Source organism: Loxodonta africana, chromosome 26 (assembly GCF_030014295.1).
Source record: "Loxodonta africana isolate mLoxAfr1 chromosome 26, mLoxAfr1.hap2, whole genome shotgun sequence".
Taxonomy (NCBI): domain Eukaryota; kingdom Metazoa; phylum Chordata; class Mammalia; order Proboscidea; family Elephantidae; genus Loxodonta; species Loxodonta africana.
This window is the reverse complement of record NC_087367.1, coordinates 3,100,824-3,118,196: the sequence shown is the minus strand read 5'-3', so window position 1 is coordinate 3,118,196 and position 17,373 is coordinate 3,100,824.

The following is a 17,373-nucleotide window of genomic DNA, read 5'->3' as shown; positions in this document are numbered from 1 at the left end:
AGTGTATCTCTTTGCCGTCAATTCTGACTCGTAGCGCAGTGTATATGGTACATAGTAAACATTCCACGATTAACTTAAAACACATGGTGACAGAACCAACATAAAGCTTTCTAAACACTCTCATTGACTAGTGGATTATTATTTTTAGATGTAGCAAGCCAATAGGTAGGATCGATATTTCTCAGCATCATGCCATCACCCTCTGGTGAAGATAAACAATGCGATTGGCCAGATGAGTTTATCATGTTATTTTAGCCGTTACCTCCTTCATACCATCATGCTACCATATTTCTGCTTCGGTACATCTTCTAGTTAAGAAGAGCTAAGTAGAAATAATAAGAATAGCATTTACTGATTTCTTAATATGTCACATGCTGTTTTAAGCACTTTACATGTGTGACCTTGTTAATGTTAGTTGCAGTAAAATCTGCTCTGACTTACGGACCTGACGTATAACAGAAGACAGCATTGCCTGGTCCTGAGCCATCTTCAAGATCCCTGGTATGTTTAAATCCATTGTTGAGGCTCTTGCCTCAATTCATCTCATTGAGGGTTTTTCTCATTTTCATTGGCCCTCTACTTTACCAAACATGACATTCTCTTCTATTGATTGGTCTTTCCTGGAGACATGTGCAAATTAAGCAAGTCAAAGTCTCATCCTCCTTGCTTCTAAAGAGCATTCTGGTTCTAATTCTCCTAAGACTGATTTACTCATTCTTTTGGCCATCCCTGGTATATTCAATATTCTTCCCAACACCAAGGTCTGACTAGATCAATTCCTCTATCTCCTCCTTTCCTTATACAATTTTCTCTTTTATGTGAGGCAGTTGAAAAGATCATAGTCCGTCTGTCAGTTTGTTGACTGCGGTGGCTTGCTTGTTACTGTGATGTTGGAAGCTATGCCACCAATATCTCAAATACTGGCAGAGTACCCACGGGGTCAGGTTTCAGCAGAGCTTCCAGGTAAGATGGACTATGCATCAGGCTGGGAGGTTTCTCCTGACTTACTAGCGGCAGAGTAACCACTGGAATCACGGTCCAGCCAAGGTGACGCACAACCTTAACCATCACACCTGAACCAAAGGATGCACTCCTCTCCCAGCTCTTCTTTCTTGGTAGTAGTGAGGTCCCTCTCTTCTCTGCTCACTTCTCTCTCCTTTTAACTCTTGTAAGATAAAAGATGTGTCTCAAGCAAGGGTGTGACTTGAATAAGGCAGTGACTTGAGTCACTTCTTTGAGTAAGGGTGCTCCACACTAATTCTGCCTCATTAACACATAGAGGTTTAGGATTTACAACGCATACAATGGAGAATAACTACACAATACCACAAAATGGAGGATTAATATTACATCAGATCCCAAAATGGAGGACAATTACACAGTACTGAGAATCATGGCCTAGTCAAGTTGACACGTATTTTGGAGAGACACAATTCAGTCCATGATTTGATTGAATATTGATATCTTTTACTCCTTATGATAGCCCCCTGAGGTAAATAATTGTGGTCCCCATTTTATAAAGGAGTAAACATAAATTGAAAAGTTTACACCAGTAATAAATGGCATATTTAGGAGTCATACTTGGGCACTCTAGCTCCAGACCATATCTCTTTTATTTATTTTCGAATAATTCAGATTTACAAAAAAGTTGCAAAAATTGTCACGTATTCACATATATTCTTCACACAGTTTTACCAACATTAACATTTTACCACATCCGTTTTATCATTATCTCTACATATATATATATATATAAACCAAACCTGTTGCTGTCCAGTTGATTCCAACTCATAGAAACCCCATAGGACAGAGTAGAATTGGCCCCATAGGACTTCCAAGGAGCAGCTGGAGGATTCAAACTGCCAACATTTTGGTTAGCAACTGAGCTCTTAAGCACTGCACCACCAAGGCTCCCATAGTACAATAGTACAATTACCAAAATCAAGAAATTATAATCAATATAATACTATTATCTAATCCTTTGTTCTTTTTCAAATTTTTATTAACCACCACTTTAATGTTTAGATTTTTTTATGGTTCAGGATTCAATGTTTTATTTAGTCACCATGTCTTTTTAATCTCCTCAATTTGAAACAAATCTATGGTCTTTCTTTGTCTTTCATGACAAAAGAATTTTTGACGAATACAAGTCTGTCATTTTTTGAAATGCTCCTCAGTTTGGGTTTTCCAATGTTTCCCCATAACTAGATTCATGTCACACCTTTTTGGCAGGAACTCCACGGAAGAGATGCTGTGTCCTTCTTGGTGCTTCATATGAGGAGGAGCACGGTATCAGTTTGCCCCAGTTACTGGTGATGTTGACTTTGATCATATGTCAAGGTAGTACCCGCCTGGTTCCACTGTAAAATTCCTTTTTACCTTTGTAATTAGTTAATAAACATCTTAGGAGGAGATACTTTGTGACTATGTAAGTATTCCTGTTTCTCATCATATTTTTCTCATAATTTTAGCATCCATTGATGGTTCTTGCCTAAAATAATTATTATGGTGATTTTGTAATTCTATCATTTCTTCTGTACTTAAAAAAAGACCCTGAGTTGAAATTCTACTGTGTGGAAGAAATCCCCTCTCCCAATATACGTACGTATGTGTATCAATGTACACTCATGGATTCTTATCTGGCACACTGATAGTAATCTCACTGCTATTATCTATTTATTCTGTTCCTCAAATTGTCCCCATTTTGGCCAGTGGTGACTACTTCAACTTAGCTCTTGTGTCCTTTTAACATATCTCCATTATTTCTTGAGCATTTCTTTAATTTCTATCACAAAAAAGCTGCCCTAGGCTTATCTTATACTCTTTCTGTTTCAGCCCTGGAAGTACCCATTTCTTCAAGGAGTCATGGTTCTCTTTTTTGGACAAAGAATTCAAACAAGATCTGGGCTTTAGGTGTACTTGCTGCTACTAAAGTGTATTTAATTCTAGACTCTCAGTAGAGAGCTAAGGAATATATGTTATACACATATATCTGTCATCTGTATCTATCTAAATCTACACAGTACTTATAAACATGCTAATATCTGCATTTTGAGTTGTGAAGATGATCCCAAATGTAGTCCTTCTAAATCTATGTTTAAGATGTACTTAATTTATCTTTGTTAAAAATTCTTAATTTTAATACCCAAATTGATCAGTAGGCTTTTCTGACATTTTTATTTTGAAGATTACTATCAGAAAAATGCCATCCCAAGTCTAGAACTAGGAACATAGGAAAGTTAAGTAATATTCCAAAAGTATCACATGAGAAAGGATTGAAAAATCTGAAGAAAATTATGGTCTTTTCAATCCTTTTTTGGTTTGCTATTATGTGAATATCTAGGGTAGATATCAGTACCATAATTTTACCAAACCAGAGGTTCCATAATTTCTAATTCCCCGGAGTCATAGATAGCTGAGGGGTAGATTGAGGAATACTGAGCTCTGTGAGAGGTCTGACTTCGATTCCATCCTCAGCAGAGCTCTACACACTAGATCAGGAGTGGGCAAACCATGGTCATGCTCATTCATTTATATATTGTTTACTGCTGTTTTTCTGCTTGAACAAGAGTTGAGTAGTTACTACAGATACTGTGGGACCCGTAAAGCCCAAAATATTTGCTATCTGGTCCTTTACCGAAAAAAGTTTGAACAAAATCATCCTGAGCCCTGCTGTTAAGAATGTTTTTGCCATGGCATCAATAACATACAGACTGAAGAAGCTTTCAGATATTGGTTAACATTCTCCTTTGAGTCTTTATATGAAACAGGTCTTCCTAAAACACACATCCCACAAGCTTTGTTGTTTCTAATGCTTGCCAGTTACTGTAGTTAGCATATGAAATACATTTTACCTTTCCCATGAGAAGCTTATAAAGTATTTAGGAAACTCATGTGTATGTGTGTTGTGTGTGTGTGTGTGTACCTTTGCAAGAAAACACCATTGAGAGCTATTTTGTTCATGAGTACTGGCGGAGGAAAAAATCTTGCCATGGGCTGACTCCATATAATAGTGATGCAATTAAACTGGCATCAAGGTTCCTTCTTATATTCCAAAGTATACCATACTTGGTCAGTTTATCAAATTAGTTTACCAAGCCATTCTGAGCAGCACGTGACCTCTTTGATAATTAAGTAAATAGATAAGACCCTGTATCTAGCAGCCTGTATCAATTCCGTATGATTTATCAGCATGGCTTTGTGGTGCTATTAAAGATTGAACTTTCATAGGTTTAAGCATATGTCTGAATTTCTCATTAACTATTTTGAGACTCAAAAGAAGTGAGACATTCTTTGGAAAGACTGTGAACATAAAACCAAGTTAACAGCCATGTGGAATGGTGTGATGTCTTCTGGTGATGCCAAGTTACTGCCTGCTGATCCCCTCGCCAAAGTCAACAAGATTGCTGAGGCAACCTCAATCCCTCTTTGTTCCACCCAGAATTGGTTACATAGAGATACAGATATTGACAATGTGAATTTATCCCTGGTATCTTCTTACTTAGTCTTAGAAGAAGTTAAACCAGAATGCTCCTTAGAAGAAAGTTCGATGCGACTTTGGCTTGGTTACTGTGGACACGTCATCAGGAAAGACCAATCGCTAGAAAAGGACATCATGTTTGGTAAAGTAGAGGGTCAGAGAAAACGCTCAGTGAGATGAATTGACAAGTCAGCTACAAAAACGAGCTCAGACATACTAACTCAAAGATACAAACATTCTCTATTTGGAGAAAAACATCTCATGAGAGTAAACCAAAAGGAAGCGCAAACAATGTGTTCAGCATAAAGAATGAAAGGTAGCATTGTGGTACCTCTGGAGTGAGGTATCAGGCACTGGAGTGAGAGCCTCCTAGACCTGGCTGTGCAGCTGACTTGCTGGGGAAATGGTCTTCAGGTTCTTCCCCTTCAAGTCAGGTTCTTCCCCTTTAAGGAGTAAATAATCTGTAAGCCTATAGAAAATATGAAGGGAATTAACATTTATGATAAATGGCTTATGTTTGATAGCTCATTTAGATCTCACAACAAATATATGAGTAGATGTCGTTATTATTCCATTTTGCACTGGAGGAGGCTACATCTCAGAGAAGCTAAGTAGTAAAGATGGCACAGGACTGAGCAATGTTCCCTTCTGTTATACGTAAGGCTGCCGTCAGTCGGAGTTGACTGTATGGCAGCTGACAGCAACAGACTTCTTAATCATGTTGGTCAGTTAAAAGCAGGAACTCTTCGTGTCGACTTGCTTTATTCTCACGCCTTTTACCTCAGGAACTTCCTCTTGGTACTGTAGTTTTTCTTCTCTGTTGGGTATTTAAGGTCAAATTGCATTTCTTTATCTCTTGCTTCCTCAAATGCGGCACCCAACATTTTCTGCAAGGAGGGGGCTCCCTTTATAACACTATGAAGTTGATGAGTTCGGGTTTGCAGTAAACCCTAAAGCAGTTTCGCTGAAATGCTTGATTCAGTTTTCTGTTTTCAGGAATATCTGGATTCAAGCTGGAGCACAAAATCGGAATCTTGTCACCTGTTCTTCTTTGAATCTGTATTCCTTCATTTAATTTCAGGCCTTGAACTTTTTGGGATTACTTGGTTTATTTTTGGAATTTGGCTCTTTTTTTGGATCATGACTGTCTTTACAACCTGCCTTGGTTATCTAGTGCTACTATAACAGAAATACCCCAAGTGGATGGCTTTAATCAACAGAAATTTATTTTCTCACAGTCTAGGAGGCTAGAAGTCCAAATTCAGTGTGCCAGCTCCAGGGGAAGGCTTTCTCTCTCTGTTGACTCTATCATCAATCTTCCTCTGGTCTAGAGCTTCTCAGCGTAGGGACTCCGAGTCCAAAGGACACATTTTGCTCCTGGTTATTCATGCTTGGTTTTAATGAGGTCCCTCTCCTTTCTGCTCTATCCTCTCCTTTTTATCTCAAAAGAGATTGACTCAAGATACAACCTAATCCTGTAGATTGTGTCCTGCCTCATTAACAAAGCTGCCTCTAACCCTGTCTCATTAACATTATAGAGGTTTGGATTTATAATACATAGATAATTACATCAGGTCACAAAATGGAGGACAGTCACGCAATACTGGGAATTATGGTCTACTCAAGTTGACACACATTTTGGGGGAACACAATTTAATCCATAACGCAAACCAAAAATTATTTTGTAATGAGTGGAATTAAATATACGAAAACAATTTTCTCTAAGTTTCTAAAATAGCTAACAAAAGAGAGAAAGTATTTTAGTTCATTGTTCGCATTTGACAAAAAACAAAAAAGGCACCTAGAATTCAGTTATGTTAGTTTTTATGTTGCATTATGATGAATTGAAAATACTGAGGCTATGTTTTTGAGCTTACTTTCACCCCCCCACCCCGCCACTGGAAACCCTGGTGGTGTCCTGGTTAAGAGTTTGGCTGCTAACCAAAAGTTTGGCAGTTCCAATCCACCAGGTGCTCCTTGGAAACCTTATGGGGCAGTTCTACTCTGTCCTATAGGGTCACTATGAGTCAGAATCAACAGCAATGGGTTTTGGCCCCATTGCCTCCCCCAGGGCCCTCTATATATGCCATGGGTGCTATGAAATGTTTTTTTTTTTTTCTGGAATCAAGATCTCTTCTGCTTTGTTTTCTGATGACTCAGGCTGCTAATTACTTTGTGTGACTATTCACACTTATTATGTTTTTATGTCACCTTCTTTTACCTGCCATAAAGCACCATCACTGCTCTGTCGGCTAAGCTTTTTGTTATAGAGGTAGTGAGGATACACAAGTGTGTCATTGTTAACTCTTCCACTGCTTGAAGGCCACTCCTTCTAAATGTGCCTGAGATTCACATTTAGAATGTGGTTACAATGTAAGATATTTTTGAATCTGTCAGTCATTTCCACAAATCCATCATTTGTTTAGGTGAAAAATTTGTTTTCTCAATACTTTAAAATTGTTACTATTAGAGGGATGCAGCATTTAAAAAAGCTAGAAGTAAACAGTGCAGGACTCTTGAAAGTAAGAACGCTTTGTTCTTAGCTGCCATCAAGTCAGCTTCCACTCATGGCAACCTCCCATACAGCAGAACAAAACGTTGCCCAGTCCTGCACCATCTCCATGATCTTCATGATTACTGGTATGTTTGAGTCCATTGTTGTGGCCGTTGTTTTAATCCATCTCATCTGGGGTTTCCTTCATCTTTACTGGCCCTCAACTTTACCAAACATGATGTCCTTCTTTAACGATTGATCCCTCCTGATAACACGCCCAAAGAGAGTCAAAAAGTCTTGAACAGTATTTTGTGATCCATAGGGTTCTCACTGGCTAATTTTCAGAAGTAGACTGCCAGGCTTTTCTTCCTAGTCTGTTTTAGTTCAGGAAGCATCGCTGAAAAGTGTCCACCATGTGTGACCCTGCTGGTATCTGAAATACGGGTGGCATAGCTCCCAAGGTTATAGCAACATGCACACCACCACAGTATAATAAACTGACACATGGGTGGTAGTGATAGAAGGTGCTACTTTTCTTAAATAATCATAGAGGCAGTATTTCAAATATATTATAGCACTTATATGACTATTATTAGCTCTTTTTTTTTTAATATCAGTGATATTGCTGCTTGCCTTGCTTACTTTGATTGCCCACAAACCCCTCTATGAAATGCGTACCATTCAAGGTACCTGCCTGCCTCTGTCCGAAACCTCCTACGGGGCTGAGTGGCACTTACCACTCACAGCTGCTCATCCCTGCTTAATAGGCCTGATACACTTGATATTGCTCAATAATGAATACTTTAAATAAGTTTTCTTTTATTCCAGAGCTTTGGCATCATCAGAACCATTAAACCTATCCAGAACTCTTAGGGACAGATAAGTTTCTGAATTCAGGATATTTTGGAGTTCATAGAGATTTGTGCTGAAGGTACTGTGTGTATTATAACACCATCTGTGTGGTCTGGGACAGCTCCCTATAATAAAATACATCAATGTTTCTGCAGTGAATCATATAATATGCACAGTCGGATAAAGAAAAATTGTAAATGACCTTATACCAATTTGGATAAGTTTGCACCATTGTTACCAAATGATTTCAGGTCAGTTCAGGTTTTGCTGCCAAATAAGCTTCTCAAAAATTTTAGATTTTAGGGATTGCAAATAATGCATTGTTGATGCATACCAGAAGTCAGCAAATATTTTTAGCAGAAGGCCAAATAGTAAGTATTTTAGGCTTTGCAAGTGACAGTGTCTCTGTCACAACCACCAAACTCTCCTGCTTGGCCCTTACACGGTATGTAAACAAATGGACATTGCTGTGTTCTAATAAAACTTTATTTACAAAAACAGACTCTGGACTTGATTTGGCTTGTGGGCCATAGTTTACAGACCCCTGATCTATATAATTTTTATTGTTCTAAAAATTCTATACCCTGTGTATCAAACACACTACTTAGTTTAGAACAGTTTTATTGAACTGACATTTTGAAAGGCACAGTTTTAGAAGGTCTCTTCTTATCAGCCGCATTCTGCTACCTCCTTCTATTTCACAGCTCAAAATTATGAAGAAATGGTATCTCGTTCTGAAATAGTACCTAGTACCCGGATCTGAGTGAGATCTAGACTTTAATTTTCCATCGAATTCATGGTTAACATATAATGTCATATCTTGAAAATAATAACTAGAATACAACAGTGTCAGAGATTGCCGAGCTAGTCATCTTAAGGAAAAGTTGACTTTAACTTCTGGTGTTCTGTGGCAAAGGACATCAGATTGAGTATTTGTTCTCTTAGTATTTTGCTTGCTTAGCTTTGTATTTATTTAATTAGAAAAACCAAGAGAAAGTGTACAGTTGGACTAAAACAAGAGAACAATTTGTCGACCGTTCATGGCAGTTTGCATTTTTCCTGACGCGATATAGAGCAAGACTTTGATGAGCCAAGTCTGCAGGGCTTCTTTGAACAGGTGCATAGTTTTTTTTTTTTTTTTTTATTCCCTTAGTGGATAACTCCTGGTACTTTTGATTGAGAGTGAGAAGAGAGAGCAGAGCAGTGCCCACAGTAGATGGCCTCACAGTGGCTGAGAGATTGTAGGACCTCAACAGATGGTTGATCTTTTGAATAGATTCGGCTTAAGTTAGAAATTGAAAGGAAAAAAACTCATTACAAAGTTTCAGCCATGAGGAGTTGATTCTTTAGCCTGGTTGTTTGAAGCAGATAATTGGGACAACCTTGAGGACTAGCTGACATTTTTGCCAGTAGTGACCCACATTAGGCTTGTTGCACCTTTTTCTAGCCTGGTGCATCTCCTTTCTTGATAATGCTCAGGGCTTCTGGTGGAGACCCATCTTCATAACTCATGAGAATCTGGACCAGCCTTTGTGAGCTGAGGAATAGTGACCTTTTTCCTTTATAGTTATAATCCTTACAGACTTGACCTTGATTCTTATGAATGTTTTGTTCAGGAGTCCTGACACCTTGAACTTTCTTTTTCATAGTACTGTTCACGCGGCTTCATGCATGGCTTCCCTGCTTGACAATGAACTCCTTGAGATCAGCAATAGAACTTTGGTATGTCTATAATCTCAGCATCTCCTTCAGTACCTGACATATAATAGATACCAGGCTGCTTATAGAATAAACAAGTGAATATGCATTAATATGCAAATATACTGTAATAACAATTGAAAGTTGTTCCTAAGGCAATGAGAAATAATACTGGCACCTCCAAAACAAATAAATTAGTCTTAGTAGAAATACAACCAGAATGCGCCTGAAAAAAGAGAATGGCAAGACATCAGCTCTCTCACTTTGGATGCACCAACAGTAAAGACCAATTGCTAGGAAAGGGCATCATGTTGGTAAAATTGAGCGCCAATGAAAATGAGGGAAAACCTCAATGAGATGGATTAACACACTAGTGGCAACAGTGAACTCAAATATACCAACGATCATGAAGATGGCACAGGACTAGGCAATGTTTTGCTGTGTTGTACATACGGTCACCACGAATCAGAGTTGACTCAATGGCAACTAACAACAACAACAGCAACAATAAAAATAGTATGAAGGAAAGGAGGGTAAGTCTGGAGGACAAAGTTTATTGGGTTACACAGATTTGACTTGGCCAACAGTGAAAGCACATACAAAAATGAGAAAAATCTGACAGTGATAATTTTTGCTTAATTTCTCCCGGATTTAATCTGATCACTAACTGATTTGATTGTATTAAGCAACAACGAATTTACATCATCTTTTCCTTTTTAAGGGCTTTCCATTTACCAAATGAAGAAAAAGAAAGAAAGGAGTCGTTTAAGCTTAGAAATTACTTGCTAAGGTATGAAGGAGAGGTGGGGTTATGAAGACCAAGCAGAAGTGAAGAAGACAATGGTGTATTTCTAAGTCATACAATTATTGTCAATTAAGATTTTACAGTTATACATTGTGATATATACTGTTTCTTCTTCTGGTTGGTGTGTGTCGGGAAGACAATTGCCCCTCCCTTCCATCTCAGCTGGAAACAGGGGCCACGTATGGAGCAGACAATGACAACCATCAGCAGCCAGGACTAAGCCCTGAATGAAGCAATCCCTCAAAAAACTGAATGCGTTGCCAATTTTTATTATGTTTAAGGCAGGCAGTAATTTCAGTTTTCAATTCTACTAAGTAATAATAGTTATTAATTAGTAAATTAGGCTGCTGGGTTCTAGAGGTGAGCTTACAGAATGATTAAAAGAGAGAGGGAGAAAACTCACAGATAATGCTCGGGTTTCATAGAAGGCTGCCACGATTGAGAGTTTATGTTTGTACATCTCTTCAGAATGAATGGCTGCACTTAAGAGCAACTCACATTGCCTGCAGTGCTGTCTGTTCAGTAATTGCCCCGAAGTGAGGCACCGCACCACACATTGTCATAAAGATGTCAAGATACGAAGGGAGATGTTTGAGGGCTCAGCTTCTGATACTTACATTTTAAATCTGGGAGGATTAAATCCAAGGAGGAGAATTCTGGGATCACCCCCACCTCCCCCCCCACCCACACACGCACACACACACATACCAACAAAAGGCTTACGCTTACTCATTTCTTGAGTAGAGCCTCTGACATTTACCCCAGGGAGGGTTTCTGAACTCCAGTGAGTCTAATTCATCGTAGAGGCTAATTTCTTGAGCTTTGTATTTCAACTGTGATAGGCTTCCTGGAGGACTCTGTTTAAAAGTTCTTTCCATGACTGTACCTGGATCATAACAAAGCCCCTGAAATATCGTTTTAAACTTCTTAAAGACTTGAAACACTAAGACTCTGTTTATTTTGCAGAGTTCTAGATGGGCAAAAAAAAAAAAAAAAAATTGTGAGTAGCATATCTTAAGTCCGCTGGAGTGTATTCCCGATACTAAGAGAAGTAGCTGAGAAGTGGAAAAAATGAGTCAAACTCACTCTGAAAATACAAAATGTAGCAATTTGCTGAAGTTAGATGTAATTTTTTAAAAAAACCCTGTACTGCAGCAAACCGTGTCTATATATGAAGACAGACTATGCCGATAACAGCAGAATGGATTACATCGTTAAGACACATCCCAGGCTACTCATGTTAAGAAAAATAGCATATCTGTATTCTTCTATTAAAATTAGCAACCTGCAAGAATTTTGTTTAAACGAAAAATCTGTCAGTTTCACCTGGCTTATATACCCGTACCCACTGAGTCAGTTCTGACTCATAGTGACCCTGTAGGGCAGAGTAGAACTGCCCCGTAGAGTTTCCAAGGAGCGCCCGGGGGATTCGAATGGCCAACGTTTTAGTTAGCGGCTGTAGCACTTAACGACTATGCCACCAGGATTTCCTGGTTTACATAGAAATACAAAATAAGCATTATTTGGGGCTTAAGGATAAATTTCCCTATCCAATTGTTCTTTTCATCTAAACACCCCCTGCCTACCTTATCATTGTTGAGGAGATTGGTATATGAGTTTTTTTCTTTCGTTTTTTTTTTTTTTTTTCAATTAAAAAAAATTTTTCTGTCCTTTTGTTTTTGTCTTTTCTGAATAAAAAGGTTGCCATTATATGCTGGAAAGAGTGCGGTCTTTTTTAGTCTGACGAAACTTGGTTAAATGTTACTCCACTACTCACCAGCTTTTTGACATTGGGAAAATCGATCAACTTTTCTGAGCTTTTGTTTCCTCATCTGTGATGTCGGGGTTATGTACTGTTAGCCTCAGACTGTGGTTTTGAGTTGGCTTTAATGCCAAAAGACTTATTGCAGTAAAGAAGGAGAAAAGAAAGAATTTGGTTCAGTGGCATATAGATAAAGCCTGGATGGCCTAAAACACAATCTTAGGTACACAGACTTCGTAGCTATAAGCACTGAGATTGAGTGTTTAACTTTAGTGACAGTTGGCACTTGGTAGGTACTCAGTGTAGGAGTCCCTGGGTGGTGGAAACGGTTAAGGCACTGGGCCGTGAACCCAGGGGTGGAGGTTTGGTCCACCCAGAGATGCCTTGGGAGAGAGGTTGGGAACCTACTTTCAAAAAATCAGTCCTTGAAAACTATAGAGCACAGCTCTGCTCTGGCACATGTTGGGTCACAATGAGTCGAAGTCAACTCAGCAGAAACTGGTAGATATTAAATATATATTAGTTCCTTTCCCATCTCCCCAACTCTATTCTCCTCCCACACCACATACAGACTCACACACACACACACACATACACACAGAGGCACACAAACCCCCACTGTAAGCTACTTTGCATTTTTATGTATGGATGGCTTTCATGACCTCCTGCCTGTGCTTGCTTTCCCTAGTTTCCATATGAGTCTAAATTTCCATTTTAATCCATCTTACCCCATTCTATTGCTTTATTTCTCATGTTATGCATTAGGGAATCACTGTCATTCTTTATTCTGAGAATAAAGGCGAGGTATGTCTTCTGGGTTTTGTATATGGAGCCCTCATCTACTTTTGAATCTAGAGTGTAAAGAATCAAAACTACTAATTTCCATCGGTAGAAGACAGAAGACTAAACATCAGTTTTAGAGAGAAGGCTGTAGTTCTCCCTGAAAAGGGGTGGGGAGAAGGATTGATAACGGTAAACAGAAATAAGGTCAAGTTCATCAATGTTCATCATAAAAAGTTGACTTACATTTGTCCCTGAATAACCACCAAACCAAACAAATACAAAACAAAATAGTTTGTTAGGGAGATGAAGAGGTTGGATCAAATATTTAGCTATCAATCCATTGTTTATCAATTGACCAGGAAAAGTAAACACCTCTGTTTGTGTCTTAGAATGTGACATGTAAGAACTTAGGGCTCCCACTCGACACTATGAAGAGAAGGTCAGCAAAGAGGCTGCCTAGATTGGAAAAGCATTTGAAGGTTAAGATAGTCTCTGGGAGTTTCCAGCTAAGTCATCACTATCGCTGAACTTTCCTGCCTTTAAGGGTTTGTAATATCTAAATTCAAATTACTCCATCTCTAAAGCTCCACAGTGATCTTTAGACCACAAGCACGATGCAGTTTCTTTTTTTTCTGTCACCTCCTACCATCACCTATGACACAGCAGTGTGTTCAGAGCACAAGCCCGGAGCTTTCATTCAAGGTCACCTCAAGCCCTACATGGCAACACATTTTGAAACACTTGAAATTATTTTAACCAGATAAGTTTGTAGCTGTCAGACTCCAATCTACATGGTTCACAGAGCCTCAAATTATTTTCTATATTAATAGCTCATTGAGCAAACATATTTTTCCAGGCTATATATATATATATATATATCTTTTTTTCCGGTAAACTCACAGTGGTCCTGAATACGCAGTGGAAAATATTTCTATTATCTTTGCTTGTTTGCATTTCAAAAACTATAAGGATGCATTGATTTTTGAGACAATTATTGGGGCTTCTATGACTTACCCTCCTTCTTGGATGTGACTTTTAGAATTAAAACATTCATTAGATGTCCCAAGGGGAGTTTTCATGTTCTAGGACAGAAAAGGAATGATGTGGGTTATGGAATTGACTCTATCAAATGTGGTGTAAAATATCTGGGTGAAAATTGATAATTGCAGTCAAATATCTGAAGGGTGTGTGCCACAAAAGACTATTTATAAAACGTTCAGGAATCCTGGCAAACTGTAATTTCCAAGTTTACTTTATATTTTATGACTTTTATTTGGCTCTTCATTGTATATCAATTAAGATATTGTACCAAGTAAAATGTGCACTCAACTCTCTACCAGGCATAAGAGATAAAACAAAGCCATTTTGGAACACTTACCTTGTAACTAAGAAAATAAACCTTACATAGATGAAACAATTAGAAAATTGTTGAGCCGCACAGGCAGTGACTGATCAGTATTGGAAGAGGTAAATCAGAGTGAGATGTCAAGAGAGATGATGAGTTCATGAAGGTGAAGAAATCTAAAGTAAGAGTTGGTATTTAAATAGAGAGAGAAATGGGCATTTCAGCCTGGGGAAGCAGCATGAGAAGGAGCCTGGAAATAAAAATGGACAACAGGGAAGGGCGTGATACATGGTAGATGCTTAATAAACAAATGCTACACAATTGTTGGAATATATAAATCAGAGGAAAAGATTTATCTAAATCTAGATATGTCAAAACATTTGGTAATATTTTATGAGGACAAGACAAAAAAGTGTGTCTCATCGTTAGATGCCATTGAGTTTGTACAACAGAACGAAACACTGCCTAGTCCCACGCCATCCTCACCATCACTATTATGCTTGAGCCCATTGTTGCAGCCACTGTGTCAATCCATCTTATTGAGGGTCTTCCTCTCTTTCACTGACCCTTTACTTTACCAAGCATGATGGTCCCTTCTCCAGGGACCGATCCCTCCTGATAACACGTCCAAAGTATGTGAGACATAGTCTCACCATACTTGCTTCTAAGGAGCATTCTGGCTGCATTTCTTCCAAGACAGATTTGTTAATTCTTTCGGCTGTCCATGGTATATTCAATATTCTTTGCCAACACTATATTTCAAAGGTGTCAGTTCTTTCTTGGTCTTCCTTATTCATTGTTCAGCTTTTGTATGCTTATGAGGTAATTGAGAACACAACAGCGTGAGTGGATCAGGTGCACCTTAGTCTTCAAGATGACATCTATGCTTTTTAACACTTTAGAGGGGTCTTTTGCTGAAGATTTACCCAATGTAATGTGTCTTTTGATTTCTTGACTGCAGCTTCCATGGGTGTTAGTTGTGGATCCAAGTAAAATGAAATCCTTGACAACTTCAATCTTTTCTCCATTTTTCATGATGTTGCTTGCTGGCCCAGTTATGAGAATTTTATATGTCAAAACATTTGGTAATATTTTGTGAGGACAAGACAAAGAAATGTGTAGAAAACGATATTATAGCTAGGCCAACTCAATGTCTTTTGACTGTTGTTAGTTGCCGTCGAGTTAATTCTGACTCCTTTTCACCCTATGTGTTTATTCAGCAGTAGAGGTCCTTCACAGGGTTTTCGTGGCTAGGCCTTTTCTTCCGTGGTAATGCTGGATGAGTTCCAACTGCCAACCTTTAGGCTAGCAGTCAAGTGCAAACTGTTTGCACCATCTAGAGATCTTTCCTTGTTGACTAGTCATAGCATTTTGGTTAATAGAGAAACATCAGTTGGGAATGTCATCTTCAGTGCCAACAAATAGGCTGTGTTCTTGGCCCTTTCTCTTCAACATTTTTATTAAAGGTTTCCATATTATAAAAAATGGAGTGAATATCACATTTTAATGTGTGACACAAAGTTGATAAGGCTAGCTATGTGGTAGTTGACAGGTTCAGGATGAAAAAACTAAACAGTGTAGATCAATGGCCCCCAAAATAGTTAAATGCATAATCTGAGTTGAGAGGAGTGAGTTTAGGCTCCAATAACAATGAGGGGAAGAGAGAGCTTTAGTGTGGACAGAAGGAACAGTCCAGAAAGATTACTCCAAGTCAGGGGCAATATGGGGACACATATACAGGTTCATATAAAAGAAGGGAGGCCTCTGAGGAAAAGAGGCTCAATCGATTGTGTAGACTCTTTTCTGTTCCTGGAGATGGAGGTGGAGAACCCAAAGTCGGTCTCAATTAGTCCCTGTTCATTTGTTAAGTGAAGTTGTTCTCCATTCGGAGTTGATTGTTATATAAATAATTGAGGGTCCCCCAATGTGAACATTAAGAGCTGGAAGCTGTAACTGTGTCCCTTCCCATTAGGCACAGGAAGACAGACGTTGGAGACATAAATTGATTGAATACAAATGAGAAGCTATTTGCATTGGCTCCAGCCACTCTTTTTCTATCTCTTTATGGACACGGGTGAGTTGGAATAGGCTCCATGGCAACTTTTTTTTTCTTTTTTTTATGGACAAGGATTGGTTCCAGGTTACCCTTTGGCAGAGGAATGTCTAGTTACGATGATCTAAGGGAATTTGTCCTTTGATGGATCACCCTTGGAACTTACTCTCTGATAATCCATAGTTGTACTGCAAGGTGGGTGATTTATTTAGATGCCCTGATTCCCCTGTGGTAGCTCTCCTGTCATTCTTGGGATCTTTCTTCTAGTATACATTCTCCCTCTGATACCCCAGAAATGTCCTGTGTCACCCAGTATCATGACCCATCTCAACCTGTCCTTGAAAATCATCTTAAGCCTGTGCTCAGAAACTTTCCCACTCGTTCTTTACACCAAGTCTGTGCATTTTGTATCTCACACTTTGTCTTGATTATCTAGTGCTGCTACCACAGAAATACCACAAATGCATGGCTTTAACAAAGATAAATTTATTCTCTCTCAGTTTTGGAGGATATAAGCCTAAATTCAGGGTGCCAGCTCCAGGGGAAGGCTTTCTCTCTTGTCAGCTCCAGAGCAAGGTCTTTGTCATCAGTCTTTTTCAGGCTAGGAGCTTCTCAGTGTAGGGAACCAAGGTTCAAGGGCCGTGGTATGCTCCCAGTGCTTCTTTCTTGGTAGTGTGAGGTCCCCATGTCTCTCTGCTTGCCTCTCTTTTATATTTCAAAAGAGACTGAAGACACAGCCTGATTTTGTAGGTTGAGTCCTGCCTCATTACTCTAACTGCCACTAATCCCACCTCATTAACATCATAGAGATAGGAGTTACAACACATTGGAAAACCACACCAGATGACAAAATGGTGGAAATCGCACAATAATGGAAAGCATGACCCAGACAAGTTGACATACATTTTTGGGGGACACAATTCAATCCATAATACTCTTTTAGGGGTGAAAGGCTATCTAATTTAAAAAAGTAAATTAATGAATTCCACCCTGTCACACACACACCTACTCTACCTTTAGGGGAATAATGATGCACCTCGTATAGCAAGATCCTCTCTTTCCCAAGTATTATAGGATGCCTTGATAAACTCTGTAGTGGAG